The sequence below is a fragment of the Podarcis pityusensis genome (assembly GCF_964106645.2).
Source record: "Podarcis pityusensis genome assembly, chromosome: 9".
Taxonomy (NCBI): domain Eukaryota; kingdom Metazoa; phylum Chordata; class Lepidosauria; order Squamata; family Lacertidae; genus Podarcis; species Podarcis pityusensis.
In genome coordinates this window covers 26,710,142-26,725,343 of record NC_138034.1, presented here as the reverse complement: position 1 = coordinate 26,725,343, position 15,202 = coordinate 26,710,142, and the positions used below count along the sequence as shown (strand labels likewise).

General features: G+C 39.6%; 1 protein-coding gene across 6 annotated transcripts in view; it reads left to right on the top strand.

Annotated features, from left to right (window-relative positions):
- STOX2 (storkhead box 2) overlaps positions 1-15,202 on the top strand; it is a 136,899-nt gene that overhangs the window by 99,391 nt on the left and 22,306 nt on the right. The window lies entirely within an intron of this gene.

The following is a 15,202-nucleotide window of genomic DNA, read 5'->3' as shown; positions in this document are numbered from 1 at the left end:
ACCTACCTGTAACTTCAGCAGCTTTGCCATTGTACTTTGGGCATGCTTGGTAGTGCATTTTGCCCTCTGTTAAGCCTATATACGTGCATGTTCCCAGGTAGTGAAAGAAGAAGCAGCTAGGGCAAAAATAGATCTACGGGCAGGACATTCAAAATTGTACCAGGGAGGAATTTCTGGTGTTTTATGATGATGGTAAGATGCACTGTACTGTAGGTACCCACGATCCAAGTACAACAGCCTTCCTAACAGTAAAGGTTGTGGAAACAGCCTAGCGGACTGGAGCCAAGAATTAGGGGTTTAACAGTAACTTTGGCTGGCAGTCTGAATGAATTTTGGGACAACTCCAGTTTACCCACAACGGGAGTGCTTGCTGGGACAATGCTGTCTAGCTGGTTCAGCTTAGAAACAATAATATATTGACACAACTCCTCCTTCCTGCAGTACACTGTCATCTGTCTCTGGAAGTGCAGTTCATGCCTTGCTACGCTTTCCTGACAAATAATTTGGCATGTGGCTACATTGATGCAAGAAAGCAGCTGAGTTGCTCCTCTTTTTTCCTTATTTAGGAGAAGGAATGTGTGACTTATCAGGAAGCGTGGCGAACGATCAGGAAAAGAGAGTGCAGCACAGTCAAGAGTGGAAAATATAATGCATTTGTTGGTCATCCCCCCCACTGGTTGGGGTGGGCATATGTGGTGTAGATACTGTGAAGTCCAGGAGGTTCTTAGTCTATTTGAGACATTGGGAGCGATAAATATGTCACGACTTCCCCTTTGATTTTGATTGCAAGCCTGTGGTTATTATTGTATAGTGTCTTAATACCTTTAGGCACTTTAAAAGTAAAGTATGACAAATACGACTTATAACTGCCTGCTGCTGCTGTGGTTACTATTATGCATTATGAAACAGCTAAAATTTTAAGTGTTGTGCAAAGATGTGAAAAAAGCAGAATCTCTGCCTGCAAGCTTCTGATCTAATATATGTGATATAAAAGTAACAGAAAAAGAACATGAAAACAAGCAGATTTGGGCACTAATTCTTCATAAGTTAACTTTTTTAAATAATTCTGATTTGGATATTGCCCTAACATGGATTTTTGTTGTTGTTGTTGTTGTTGTTGTTGTTGCTGCTGCTGCTGCTGCTGGCCAGCACAGCTACCTCTTTCTCTTTTTTGAGTGATTTGGAAAACACCAACTTTAGCTGTTCAATGTCAGGATGCTAAACTGGGTAGGCTGCCCTAATCTGGTGTTACCTGTGTGATTAAAAACCTACAGACAGTCACTGAGGTTTACACACATGCAGTGTTGTGTGGGATTGCCATCTGCATGTTTCAGGATTCCAAGGTCCTCTAACACATGGGTAGCTAAACTAAAGCCTGGGGGCCAAATCCGGCCCAATCGCCTTCTAATCTGGCCCATGGACAGTCTGGGAATCAGCATGTTTTTACATGAGAAGAATGTACCCTTTTATTTAAAATGCAGCTCTGGGTTATTTGTGGGGCCTGCCTGGTGTTTTTACATGAGTGGAATGTGTGCTTTTATTTAAAATGCATCTCTGGGTTATTTGTGGGGCATAGGAATTTGTCCATCCCCCCCCCAAAAAAAAAATATAGTCCAGCCCACCACAAGGTCTGAGGGACAGTGGATTGGCCCCCTGCTGAAAAAGTTTGCTAACCCCCTGCTCTAACACGTAAGGCTTGATTTTTTATCTTTTTTAAAGAAATAGCTTGGATATGCATTTTTGTGTGTCCATGTAACAGCAGTATCATAGCTATTTTTAAATAGCAGGCTTTGTGTTTAGTATGCTAGTGAAGAACAGTAACAGGGCCACATTTTGCTAATGGGTTATACATAGGGTTCTTCAAATTCCCATTTAAATGTGAGAATAATAAACAAAATCATGATGTCTTTTTCACAGAAAGATGGTTGTATACTAGTTTTTTTCTCTGATTGTTATAACAATATACATATAACCACAGAAATGCAAAAAGGGGTGTTCTGACTACCACTCAGAACAACCTTGAATATTGAGCAGAGATTTTCATTTCATTAATTAAACTAAAATGCCTTTGCCTTTGGTTTAGGCCAGGGGTGAGGCATGCTTGTGATTGTTCATTGGCTGTGGGGCTTTTAAACTGATGCTGAATACAAGCCTCACCGAGATTGGCTCCGCTTGGTAGTTCCAGGGTGGAGTTGACGCCTGCCAAAAGTGGACACGATTCTACCTGACCTCACAAGATACACTCACCTGTCAAAAGTGTTTCACAGAAGAGTGGCCAGCTTTGAAGCTGAAAGCGGTTCTCAGAAATTTCCACTGATAAACAAATCTTCTTAAAAAATATGTATTTAAGGGTGTTGATTCTTTGTGCTATCAAGTGAATATGCCATATGCTTTGATTTTGAATATCTTGCATTATGGTGCCTCTTTCTCTACTTTCTTTAGAAAAACCTTCCTGAACTAGTCTGGGTTTTGAACTGTCAAGCATTAGAAAACACTCTTGCGCAAGCAAATATGCTCTTTATGCTCTTTGCCCATCTCAAAAATCTGTGAGAACTTGCAAGTCAGCACATAATTAAATACTTCCTAGGAACAGCAGCTGTGTAATGTATTTCTATTGGCAGGTTTTTGGCCACAAAGAATACTCCCTCTAGCGGTTTATCAGCACACCAATTTGGGCTCCAGGTGCAGATCTGTGGCAGGTTTATTCTGGCACATTTTAAATCAGAGACTTTAAATGAGACCTGCAGCACAATCATATGCATGTTTAGGTAAATCCTACTATAAGTAAAAAGCACACTGTAAGTTTATTTAGGATTGCTGCTCTGTGCTGCATCATTAATAATACTGAAGTGCAGCCATGGGCTGATTCAGGGCAAAGGTTAGTCAAATGCAAAAAAGCAAACAAAAAAAAACCCAATGCAAAACTCATTATGTTGTGCTTCCTTTTCATTGTTTCTTGAAAGCGACTTATTTTCTCAAATTCTTTTGTGCTGTCTGAACCGTTTTCATTTTGTGCTTTCCCCCACATCCTAAATAATGTGCACTGCAGTTTGATCACTAGGGACAGTTTCTGATTTGTATGTATTTTGGTAAACAAACCATGGCTTAGTGTGCTGTGCAAACCAGACCAGTATTTCCTAAAGTTTCTGAGCTGCTGCATTTAGATCAGCTACACCCTTTTCAAGAGGCTGCTTTGATACAGATTGTTTTGCACCATTTGCCAAGTCCTCAAGTTGGCCTAAGGCAAAAAACTTCCAAGGTTATCCTAGCTCAATAATGTGGCTTTTTCAGATACCACTGCGGTCATCTTCTAATTTACATTGACCAGCCACCTACCTACTTGTAAGCAGAAGGAAATTTTGGTCTATTGCAATTAAGAATTAGGGTTGGGGGCATGATACAAAGGCTGTGCTTCCACAACATTTCTGTAGGGGACCAGCAGTTTTTCTTGGACAACTGGATACAATGGTGAAGCACAGTGGAGGGTTTTACTATCATTCGCTAGGTAGACATACCTTTTTGATACAGAATACAAATCCCCTCAGCTGCAAAAATATTAGCTTTTTTTGTTGTAATTCTCAGATGTGGACATTTGCATGCTTTTGACTTGTTTTCTCCAACAATCCTACCTAATTTGAAGATTGAGATACTAAGTCGGTTTCTCAGGTTATTATGTGGCCAATATAAAACATGTATTATTTGTAAAACATTTTAGTATCAAATCTCTTCTTTTCTTTGGCCTCTCTTCTGTTGCTTATTTTTAGGGACGCACATAGCAATGTTCCTTTTAATACTGCAGATAGTTTGCCAATACTGACTACTGTTCTGTTGGCATCGTAGCATGTTACTTGATTAAGGATTTAAAAACTTAAAAGTAAAAAAAACACACACACAACAACTTAAAAGCATTTTAATGGGCTGTTACCTGTTATACTTGTTAGGAAGAATGGAATGGTCTGCAATAATAGAAGCTTTTGTATCTAATTTCTATATCCAAATATTCTTAACCTCTGCAAACAGTAAATTGAAAAGAATTGTCCTTTTGTGATGACAGGACATATTAGATGAGTTAAAGCGGGGAGACACTCATTCAGGGGAAGATGGAGAGCTAACAAATTCTTATGGGTGAGGTAGACATCTTGATTACTGGCTTTAAGTCGAGAATTCTAACCAGGGGAGGTGAGCAGCTGGTATAGTCATACCTCGGGTTACAGATACTTTGGGTTGCGTGATTTCGGGTTGCGCACTGCGCCGAACCCGGGAGTACCGGAACGGGTTACTTCCGGGTTTTGGCGCTTGTGCATGTGCAGAAGTGCTAAATCGTGCTTTGCGCAGAAGCACCGAATCGCGACTCACGCGTGTGCAGACGTGCGGGTCGCGGGTTGCAAATGCTGCAGGTTGTGAACGTGCCTCCCGCACAGATCACGTTCACAACTCAAGTGTCCACTACACTTCCATCACACCATCACTTAATGTGAGCAGATCATGAGACGTTAGAGAACTTTTCTAGAAATGAAAGTCTTCACAAACACTTGCAGAAGTTATGGGGTAGCAGGCTGACAGAAAGAGGAGGAGGAGACCTCGGTGTGGTAGAGCCATTGAAAGTATGGTAAGCTAATTTGAAGTGTTAATAGGACTGCTGGCTGACTAACACATTTGCAGGGTTCTTCTCATTACCTTTTGTCTATCATTTTAGTCATGAGACACTGGTTCAGGGTTGACTTCCTCTAGATGACACAGAAGCTTGGCTTTGGAGCTCAGTAGGTATGTGTATGATACATTCCAGTGGTTTTTCGCATGGCAGATGAGCTATTGTGCCACAGGCCAATAAAAACAGCTACCATCTCATCACAGAGCAGGCCTGAGAAGAACGAAACTAACCATATTTCAAACTCTTGACCTTTTAGCACAATTGTTTACTAGCCCAGAAAAGTTTTGAAAGCTGAGTTCCATTTAGAATGATACGGTCAAACTCTCTAGATTAGGTATCAAAATAGAACACAAGCTGCTATGGACAAATCCTCTTGATAAAATTGTGTGTGTGTGTGCGCGTGCACACACACACACACACACACACACACACACAAAAAAAACACCAATGATTGGTGCAAGCTATATAATTTCCCCTTCCCTCCATCAATGTCAAATTCCTGTTTCTTGCATGTGATAGGTCCCTAACTCAAACACACGGGATACAAAATACATTTTCATCGCTGCAATCCAACCTCTTATAAGCCCAGACATGCCTTGAGTTATTTTTTTCTCAGATAGAATGTTACAGACTCTAGCAAAGGAGTCTTTCCTAGCAAAGGAAATACAAATCTCACGCTGAGAGCAACCTCACACAGTGACCTCATTCTGAATGTTACCTTCTTTGTCAGGAGCAAGAGAAGCAGCCGTTTTACTGGCTTTCTGTCTTAGGAGCTGTTTGACATTTAATTGCCAACTTACTGGCGTGGTTTCAAGGCTTCCTCTTTGGTGCATGCATAAAAAAGTGAATAGGATGATGAGAGGCAAGCCTGCAAGGACTTGTTCACCAGTTTGAATTATTGGCAAACAGCCCTTAGCAGTGAATTTAACACAGAGAATTATTGTAAAAATAAAATTAAATTAATAATGTTTTTTCCACAATTTTCCAGAACACAACATGAATAATAAATAATAATCAATCACAACGGTATTCATCCACAACAGGTGAGTTAGGAAAGTTACAATAACAGGAAAGTAAAACTTTACTCTTTTGTGTGGACACATCCACACCATAATGTTGCATGTGTGGCTGGAGGATAAATAACATCTTTGCAAGCGTTGATGAAACAAAGAAACAGGAACCATGTTGCATCAAATTGATTGGACATTCCCTTGACTACCCTGTGAGGTTGTGTTAAATGTTATGAGAGGGTCTGATTTTAAGCTGGTGATTGCTAGAACCATACAAATTCAGTATTTATGTATTGTTTTCGGAATTTTATTATTCTGTATGTAAAATAACGCAAGGTCTAAACAAAAAAATTGTTTCATGATCTTGGCACATCTTCAAAGACCTGCCACGAAAAAGTCTGAAGTATTTCACAATTCCACATGTGCAGTAGCAACCGCATCCCCCATGTTCTTGTCAGCACAGAGTTGAGACTCCCTTAATCATAAAGCACCACCTTAAAAGTAGTTTAATTGTGGTTTCTTGTATTTTAGCTAAGTTTGTTTAGGGGGGGGAGGTGTTGTTGTCTATATTCTGTCCCATTGCTCATCCTCGATTAGTGTTTCCAAGTCACCTTTCCACATGCTCTGAAATCTTACAGTTCATTTAATACCTTGTACAATTCAGAAGTCATGCTTTTGCAATACAAACTTGTTGCCACCCAATGATGCTCAACCAAGGTGAGAGAGCGAAGACCCTTGTCCCTTCTGGTTAGAGAACTAGACTGAACCACCCTGTGATCTTCAGATGATTGGTGGATACAAATTTTAATAATAAAGAAATTAGTTGTGCTATTTGAAACCAGCTATGTTTCACTCTTGTAATTTATCTTGCAAAGAATGCTGTGACATCAGGTAGCCCCTAATAATTCTATATTTTACTTTGATTATCCCTTTAACTCCCCCTCACTTCAATTTATCATATTTGTCTGGGCAGCAAAACGTCAAGTAGTCCAATATTGGAATAATGGTAGGCTGTATTTGAGCTAAAAAGGAGTTCCAGCATTTCCAGACCTGCAAAGATGTCCATAAAAAGGGATTGCTAATCTTATGTATTATTGCTCATGATGGGTTGAAAAGCAGAAAAGATGATACAGTAGGTATTGAAAGATACATCTCAAGTTGCACCTATTGTATTCCCTGGGATCCCCATATAATATGAATAAGATGCTTCAGCAGGAAGGTATCATAATACAGCTGTAGATTAGGCATTCCCAGAACCCCTGTCACGTGGTCTGTACAATGTGGCATTACTCAAGCTGCTCCTCTTGTCTCTTGTTGTGAAGCTATTCAAAAGCCACTGCTACTTTGAGAATCAATTATTTGGAATAGTGACAGGGAGGGTCTGGAAAAAGAAGTACTGTAGTGCTTTGGCAGTATAGCCATTTTAATGCCTGCTGTCCTCCCAAACCATGACAAGTTCGGGTTATGCCAGTTTTTCATCTCCCTTCTAATCTGCCCATACAATTTCCCACTAATATGTTTCTCAACTGGGCATTGTTACCCCGAAGTACCTAAACCCACTAAAATCAGCAGCAGCAGCATTTTATTTGTATGCCACCTTTCCATAGTTAAAACAATGCTCAAGGCAGCTTACAACATGGCAAGATTTACATAATTACCAATGTAACAAAAGTCATAAGCAATAAATAAAACACATCAAAAGTACACAACCAAATGGAAAACAATTTCCACATAAATCATAAAATCTAAAACTAGGAATACAGTGCTACCTCGGGTTAAGAACTTAATTCGTTCTGAAGGTCCATTCTTAACCTGAGGTACCACTTTAGCTAATGGGGCCTCCCGCTGCCGCTGCACGATTTCTGTTCCCACCCTGAAGCAAAGTTCTTAACCCGAGGTACTATTTCTGGGTTAGCGGAGTCTGTAACCTGAAGCATCTGTATCCCGAGGTACCACTGTACAGCATTAACATCAATTACAATTTAAAATGATATAGATAAAAAATAAAAGCAATTTAAAAAACAAAAACGGAGCCCTCTCTGCCCAGATGGAAGGAGGCAGGCAAGGCCCTTCAGGCCCTCAGCAGCAGGTGAGTCCTGCAAAGTGAAGCCTGAGGACTGTTCTTCTCTGCTTCTGACATATTTAGTTGTATTATATGCACTTGGAGTAGTTTATTTGCAGTCTGGCTACCCCACCGAAAAGTTGTAGTTCTATCTTTAGGGCAGGAGTGGGGGACCTTTGACTTTCTAGATGTTGCTGAGCTGCAGCCCCCATCAGCTCTAGCAAGCCCAGCCAATGGATCCCCCACCTCCATTTTTAAAATGTCTACCTTTGCCTGATTGTCCAGGTTCATAGTCATAGCTTCATTTGCAGTATTATTTAACTCCACAATTTGCAAGAAGAGATCCTATAACTTAGCCTTGATTGACTTGAGCAGCTAATGTCCATCTAACCTTTGCAGTGAATTCATCGGTTTCACCCTTGTCCTTGGCCACATTTGTCAGTTTCACACCCCTTGTTATTTTGCTGTTGCCATGCACCATGCTAGTTATGGCCTCCGTGTTTGACAGCTCAGACATGCTCTCATCAGTTACCTCTTCCCTGCTCAATTTGGCCATCTTTGCTTTCCTCCCAAGGGTTCCCCACTGCATAACAGATTTGCTGTTGTCTAGTTCTCAATACAGCCATTGCCTGAAGCAATATAAGCTCAGTGGCGGTGGGAGACTTGATGCTAAGCCACCATTAAGCTCAAAAGTGAGCCACGCCTCCCCCAATTCTGTACTGTTCAAGTGGACTGCAGTTTCTTTTTCTATGGTTGAAAGAGAACCGTTCAGGAATCTGTGGTTGTATTATAAAAGCCGGCAAGTGAACCAGCCATCTAATTTATTATTTTAGAAGCTGATGCGTATTTGAATTATTAACGCTTGACATGTTTTAGATCTTAAGACAGTATCTACGCCTTCAAAAACTCTAGGAGTTAAAATGGTAACTAATTAGTGATTACTTGGTTATTTTGGCCACTGTTTTAGCTGTTTTGTTTTTGTTATACAGTGCACCTAGGCAGTTTTCCAAAAGCTTCTCTGGGAAACCTGGAACGCTGTGCGATAGCATTTTCCCAGAGCAATTACTCATTTCAGCTTACGAAGGATTCTGGGTATGGTGGTGAAGAGTGAGGTTGGCCAATGCTTTCATATGACTTCACTTTGCAGAGATCCAGGCGGAAGATGACACGGCAGAATCCTGAGGCATTGCAGCGCAGTGTTACTTCCCCCATCCTTGTGAGTGCCTCCATTCCAGAAAGTAGAAGTAGAACTGGTCTAGAAATGCTGAGTTGCACTAGATACTGTAAAGCAAATTAATGAATGAGGAGCCACATTCCTAAAGTCCTTTCCAGCTAACTTAATTTTGCCTGTGTGCTCTGCGGTCTGATGAGTTGACATCTACTCTTAATTGTCCAGGCACTGCTGAATTATTTAACTGTGACCAATTTATAGGTAATGTGTTATTGATCATAGCCCGATTTTAAAGGTAAGGTGTATTTGTCATCTTTCAGGTCCAGTGCAGTCTTTCAGAGAGTCCTGTGGACTCTTGTCTTCATTTATACTATGAAATAGATGTTTTCATAATAATATTGTATCTTTTTTTTGTCTGTATCTGGTGTGGTTGTCCATGCAGATGAAGGAAGCATATCTGCAAGGGGATAAAGACTGCTCCATTTTAGCATGTTGTGTGGTTTTACTAACACATTGCTTTTAAAATCTTGGAAAAGTATGATTTTAGCCTTTTAAAACTTTTTTTGTCTTTTGTTTAGGTTTTGTGAAGAACATGCTCTGTATTTTATATAGACTTTTTTTAAAAAATGTGCTTAGAAGATGTGAATTTATGGCATTGGAGTTTTGGCTAGCCATTGAACGTGAGGGGAAATATATTAAAATATGGTTTTCATCATTTTGGATATTTATTTCTGGCAAAAAGGGATGTTGAGGGTGTGACTTCTCCCATCCATTGAACTTTAGCCATTGTTCTGTACATCTGTTCACTCTACCTGAAACAGCGCATGTTGAGAATACTTCAGTTCTTGTTGAAAACAAAACCCAAATAGTAAATGCTGTAATTTTCTAATCTAATGTTTTTAATCCAATGATGGCCTTTGTTTATCTTGTACCTAGACAGTCAGCATATTCTGTCAAGCTATATTAAGATAAGCATGTATGAAGGAATGTTAGCATAAATAGAAATTTCAGAAGTTTGTTTTGGACAGGTCAAACTATACTACTAGCTTTAAATGTAAGCTTGATTGTTTGTTAAATGCACTCCCAGCTCCCTTTTTTCAGTGGTTCAGTTACGTAATTTTGCACTCTGGAATAAATGGTCTTAGCTTCTTTGGATGGTAAGGTGTATTACTTCAAAATGTGGCATGCCAACACTGCTTCACTGAGTGTGAACTGGGTCCCCTGCCCCAAAGTCTTATCCTGATGGTATCATTACCCTTTTTGAAAATAATTTTGAATATAACTTGCAAATTTGAAATTTGTAATGCAAATGCTTATTGTCTTAATCTTCCACTGACCTAGTTTGCATGCTAAGCCAAACCATGTCTTAGTGCAAGCAGATGGATGGGATATAAATTTAATAAATAGATACTAAACAATGGCTGGGTGCCACTTAACCAGCAGTAGAAGTTCTCCACACAGCATAGAAACTTTCACTATTCTGTTGTCACCAGAGGCCAACTGACAGCAGCATTGTTCGTGATATGAAGAGCAGAGCGTTAGTGTTCAGTGGAAATTATTGTGCATAACTTCTATTTTTATTAGTAAAGTTGAAGTGTGTCTTCAAACAGGTTTTTCAGGTCTTATGTGTGCATATTTACCTGAGTTTGCTTTTGATTGGCTTATAGAGCAGGAGTCACCACTCTTTTTGGACCAGTGGGCACATCTCAAATTTTGAGAGTGTGCTGTGGGCGCCACTCACAAAAAGGCTGCCACGGGGTTTGGCATGATACAAAATTGGTGAGTGTATAATCATTGATGCTTCTCCATAGCTATATCCCGCTGTGCCTGATTGCAAAGATACACCTGTTTAAGACCTTGGTTTCCCCATTCCCGCTCCTAAACCAGAGCCTAGGCTGCCACTCAATAACCCAAGAATAAGCCCAATTAAACTCAAAGGGACTCATTTATGAGGTTGGCATATATACCATTACCTCTTTAGGTCATTTGAGCAAGGGAAGCTTTTCATGGACTGGAAATTAAAAGCTTCCCTTGCTCAAAGGACCTAAAGAGGTGATACACTGATGTAAAGGGTAGCATATACTTTAAGGAAAATGTAGTATGTGGGTGCTCTGGAACATAGACTTTACAAGGTTGTGGGTATTTTGACAGCTCCTGCTCTCCCTAAGTTCTAAGGTATGCCTGGTAATGGCCCTTTCAATGACTTGGGTGGAAGAAGAACCCTGTCTTCTGGTACTTCCTTGGGAGAAGGCTTCCACTGTTTCGCTGTAAGATTGCAAGAGGCAGCCGTACACTCTGTGCTGTGAAACAGAAGTATTACATGGGAGAAAGCATTTGATACTTGGAGCGTCTGCTGGAGCATGCCAAAACTTGCTGGGCTCTCAAGAGTGGCCTGTAGTGGCTCATCCCTCCCAGGACTTGGGAGGAAGAAAAACCCAATATCTAGGTCTCGCCAATCAGCATATAAACATCTGCTTCTCCACTATAAAGTTGCAGGTTGCCCAAGGCTAGGACTTTGAACAATCTAATAAGATAATGAAAGAGTTGACTTAGAGTGATGCAGTTCAAAAAGTAGAGCTAGAAAAATGTAAGGCAAACTGGGAGAGAAATGCAGAATTAAAGTCTCAGGCATAACTTATATTTTGAGGTGTTCTAATAATAATAATAATAATAATAATAATAATAATAATAATGTCTTTATTGTCATTGCCCCCTTCGGGGACAACGAAATTACTTGACTGCTCCATAAAAACTCTAATTAATCAATACAGTATAATACAGCAAGGGAGATTAGATGACTTTATAGTCCGGGCTTCCCATTCAGGGCTGAGATCGCTCTGGAGAAGAAGCTGTTCTTAAGACGGCTCGTTCTTGTCTTCATCGTCCTGTATCTCCGTCCCGACGGCAAGAGCTCGAAGAGACAGTGACCAGGATGCGATGGATCTTTTACTATGTCCAGTGCCTTCCTATGGCACCTTGTGGCATAAATCTGCTCTAAGGTGGAGAGTGGGCAGCCAACAATGCTCTCTGCTGCCTTAACAACCCTGCACAACCCCATCCTGTCCTGGGTAGTACAGCTTCCGTACCACACACATAAGCCATAAGTGAGCACGCTCTCAATGGCACAGAATTCTAGAACACTTTGGTAGGTTTCTTTGACCCAATATTATTTGTATATTGAAAGCAGGGCTGCGGTAGGAATTGAGATAGCATTTTGAAGAGGATCTTGCATGTTTCAGTTCTTAGAAAGCAGCAGTTATAGGGCATTAAAGGGACTTTCCAAATAGTTTTAGTTTTAAACCGCAAGCAAAGCAAATGGACTGTGTTCCAAATATATGATATGTGTGGGTTTGTGCTTCTGTTTGTTTTTTTGTGATGGCTTGTTTTGTGTTTTTCTTTTCTCTTTTCTTTGTTGACATATGTATAGGGACAGTGGGAGGGAAGGGCGGAGTGGAATGTCAATGACATTTGGGTGGGAAGAGAAAAGAAGAAAAAGGAAAACGGAGACTATTTGTAAGTGTATTAATTTTTTAAAAACTGACTAAAAGAGAGCAAAAGGTAGCATTATATAAGAAATAATTTATTTCCAAAAAATGGAAGATATGTGAAATTTAATTTGAAGTCAGGATACCATTTTAACTTATCAGCCAAAATATTATAAAATAGTATGGCGCTATAGCTAATGCAGGATATGCCTCAGTTATGAAAGCTTGGGCTCTTTCTGGAATGAATACTTCTCATCTTAAAAAAAGAGGAAAGTCTGTTTGTTGGACTACACTTCCCATCATCCACTGACCACTGGTCCTGCTAGTTAGGGATGATGGGAGTTGTAGTTCAAGTTTGAGAAATACTGTTGGAGGAAATGGGTGGAAAGTATATGCTGAGAATCTAACTGGATATTTCGAATAACATTCTCCTTAAGAACCCATTCATTATTATCCATTTTTTATCATTTAGAAAGCTTTCTTATTAAATTATTTTTTTGTTTTTTTGCAGTTTTTTATGTAGCCATCTGCAAGAAGCATCTTCTCTACTCAAGCAAATTCTGTTTGGTAGCCATTTTCAGGTTGTTTTCTTAGTATGATAAGAAAGTAACAGGAAAAAGCTTTGCTTTCTTCAGTTGACTGTTGTTCCTTTCAGTTAGTAGTAGTGGTGATAAAACCAATTGTTGGGCATTTAAACAAACTGGACAGTCAAATTGCAAAAGCACTCCCCCCACCCACAGCTTGCCCTTTAATTTGGAGCATAAACATTGGAAAGTTGAGTGTGGTAATTTAATTTTGAAGGAGAGCTGCTATAAGCGAGCATCAGCCCAAGTTAATGGGAGCCATATGGTTGATTCCCCCTGCCTCCATGCTCGGTAAGAGTTGTGGTATTCAGAAGAAATAAGCTACCCAACTTTTTATTAAGAAGAAAAATGGACTTTAAAATTGATCTGAAATAACGTAGAAGATAAATGTTAGCAAATATTATTTTTAAGAGTATGATAAAACATGGCAAATTAGTACCTCTGAAGGTGAGATGAAGAGGAGCTGTCACTGGTTCTCTGTAAGCTCTACAAAAATATTCGAGATGAGGAACCACAAAATGTCTCATAGACATCTGTAGAGTGCCTATTGTATTAACTCTGTCAGCACTGAAAATAAATGAGAATTCCCCTGTCATGATAAACAAGAACTAAAAATTATTTTAAGAATTAAAAAGGAGTGGCTTATGTTACGCTTTTAAAAGGCAGTCAGCCCATGCAAATATTTATTCATTATTTAGTTTGACTTTATAATAAGTTGTGTAGCGTCGTAACATTTAGTAGAGTTTTCAGGTATGCAGAAGCATTCAGAAGCAATTTGTTTAGTAATAGTAAGTGATTTAAATAGAAAATAACAGCTGCATCCTAAGTCAAACCACTGAATGCAGTGGCCAGAATCCAGTGCAGTGGTGTGTTGGTGGCTGTTTTGTGTATTTAACATGCCCAAGACCCTGTGTTGTGTTGCTGCAACTATTTAAGACAAAATCTAGTAGAGTTAGACACCTTTAAGTGCCCTGAAATCATCGGGCTTAAGTGCATTTAGAGCAGTATTTGATTTTGTCCCATGCACTTATAATCATAAGCACAGCTTCAGTCCAGCAGAGAGCATGTAGACCCGCTGGGCCTCCACATGGGAGCCTGTGTTGAAGGTGAAATTCTTGATAACCAGATGTTTGTTCAGAAAGGGACAATAAGAGAGGCTGAGTCCATACCCCTGCTCTCCAACTAAAACAGCTGATGGGAGGGTTTCATTTTTTAAAATGGGTTCCACATGTGCAATTTCAGGCAGGGGAATTGCATACACTTCACTGCATGTGACTCCTCCTTCAGCTAGAGATATGGAAGTGTAGACAAATGAAACAAAGATAATCACTTGCATGAATCTAAAATCCTTTCTCATAAGAACCGACTTTAATATTGCTTTTAAGTAAACAAGAAAGCACCTTGCACTTACAATCAATGCAATACCGTGTGTAAAACAAATTCTCTTATTAGCCTTTGTATTTTTGTAAATTTGAAGCCCCTCATTACTTGAAAGATGTACTCATGGTTTACCATTCCCCCCCCCCCATTCCTCCCCACCCCTCCTCATCTCAAATTAAATTGTCGCCTTTATGAATCCCTGCCAGTGATGCTGATGCAAATTCACCACCTCAATGGGAATTAGGTTTGAAATAGTAGGTAAAGTGCAGACTTTGAAACGTCATGCATATGGGATTTGTGTCCTTTATAATCACTTATCACAGGGAACGGTTCCATATTTTTTCAATGCGGTATTTATATTGCTCTTTAAAAAATTGACTGATTTTACACAGATTTTTAAAGAAGATGACGAAGGGGTAAAAATTGGGGAAACGACCTAATAAGGTCAAATACAGATGCCAAAAACTTCCATCAGATTTCTCTGTCAGCTTCTTCATTCTTGACTGACAGTCCTCTCAATACTTGTGGTTTCATTCTACTAAAATGAGTAGTTAATGTTAGCCCTCTGCTAGAGTTTTTTTATAGAATTGTCGAGCAATCTGCTTAAAGATAGAGAGCAGGGGTTTTTTTTATATAGAAAAATGGAGGCTGCCTGTTCCTAAATATTTTTTTTGTAGCCTTTCATGCCACCATACTCCTGAAGACTTGTACATTTTAACCCCCTCACCACCACCCCTATTAAACCAGACTTTTGGGATTGATATGTTTTAATAATGTCAATTCTGTTGTGAAAATAGTCTAGGGTTGTTGTTGTTTTAATGTTCTCTATTCTTCTATTGTCCAGGTTTTATTCCAAAAC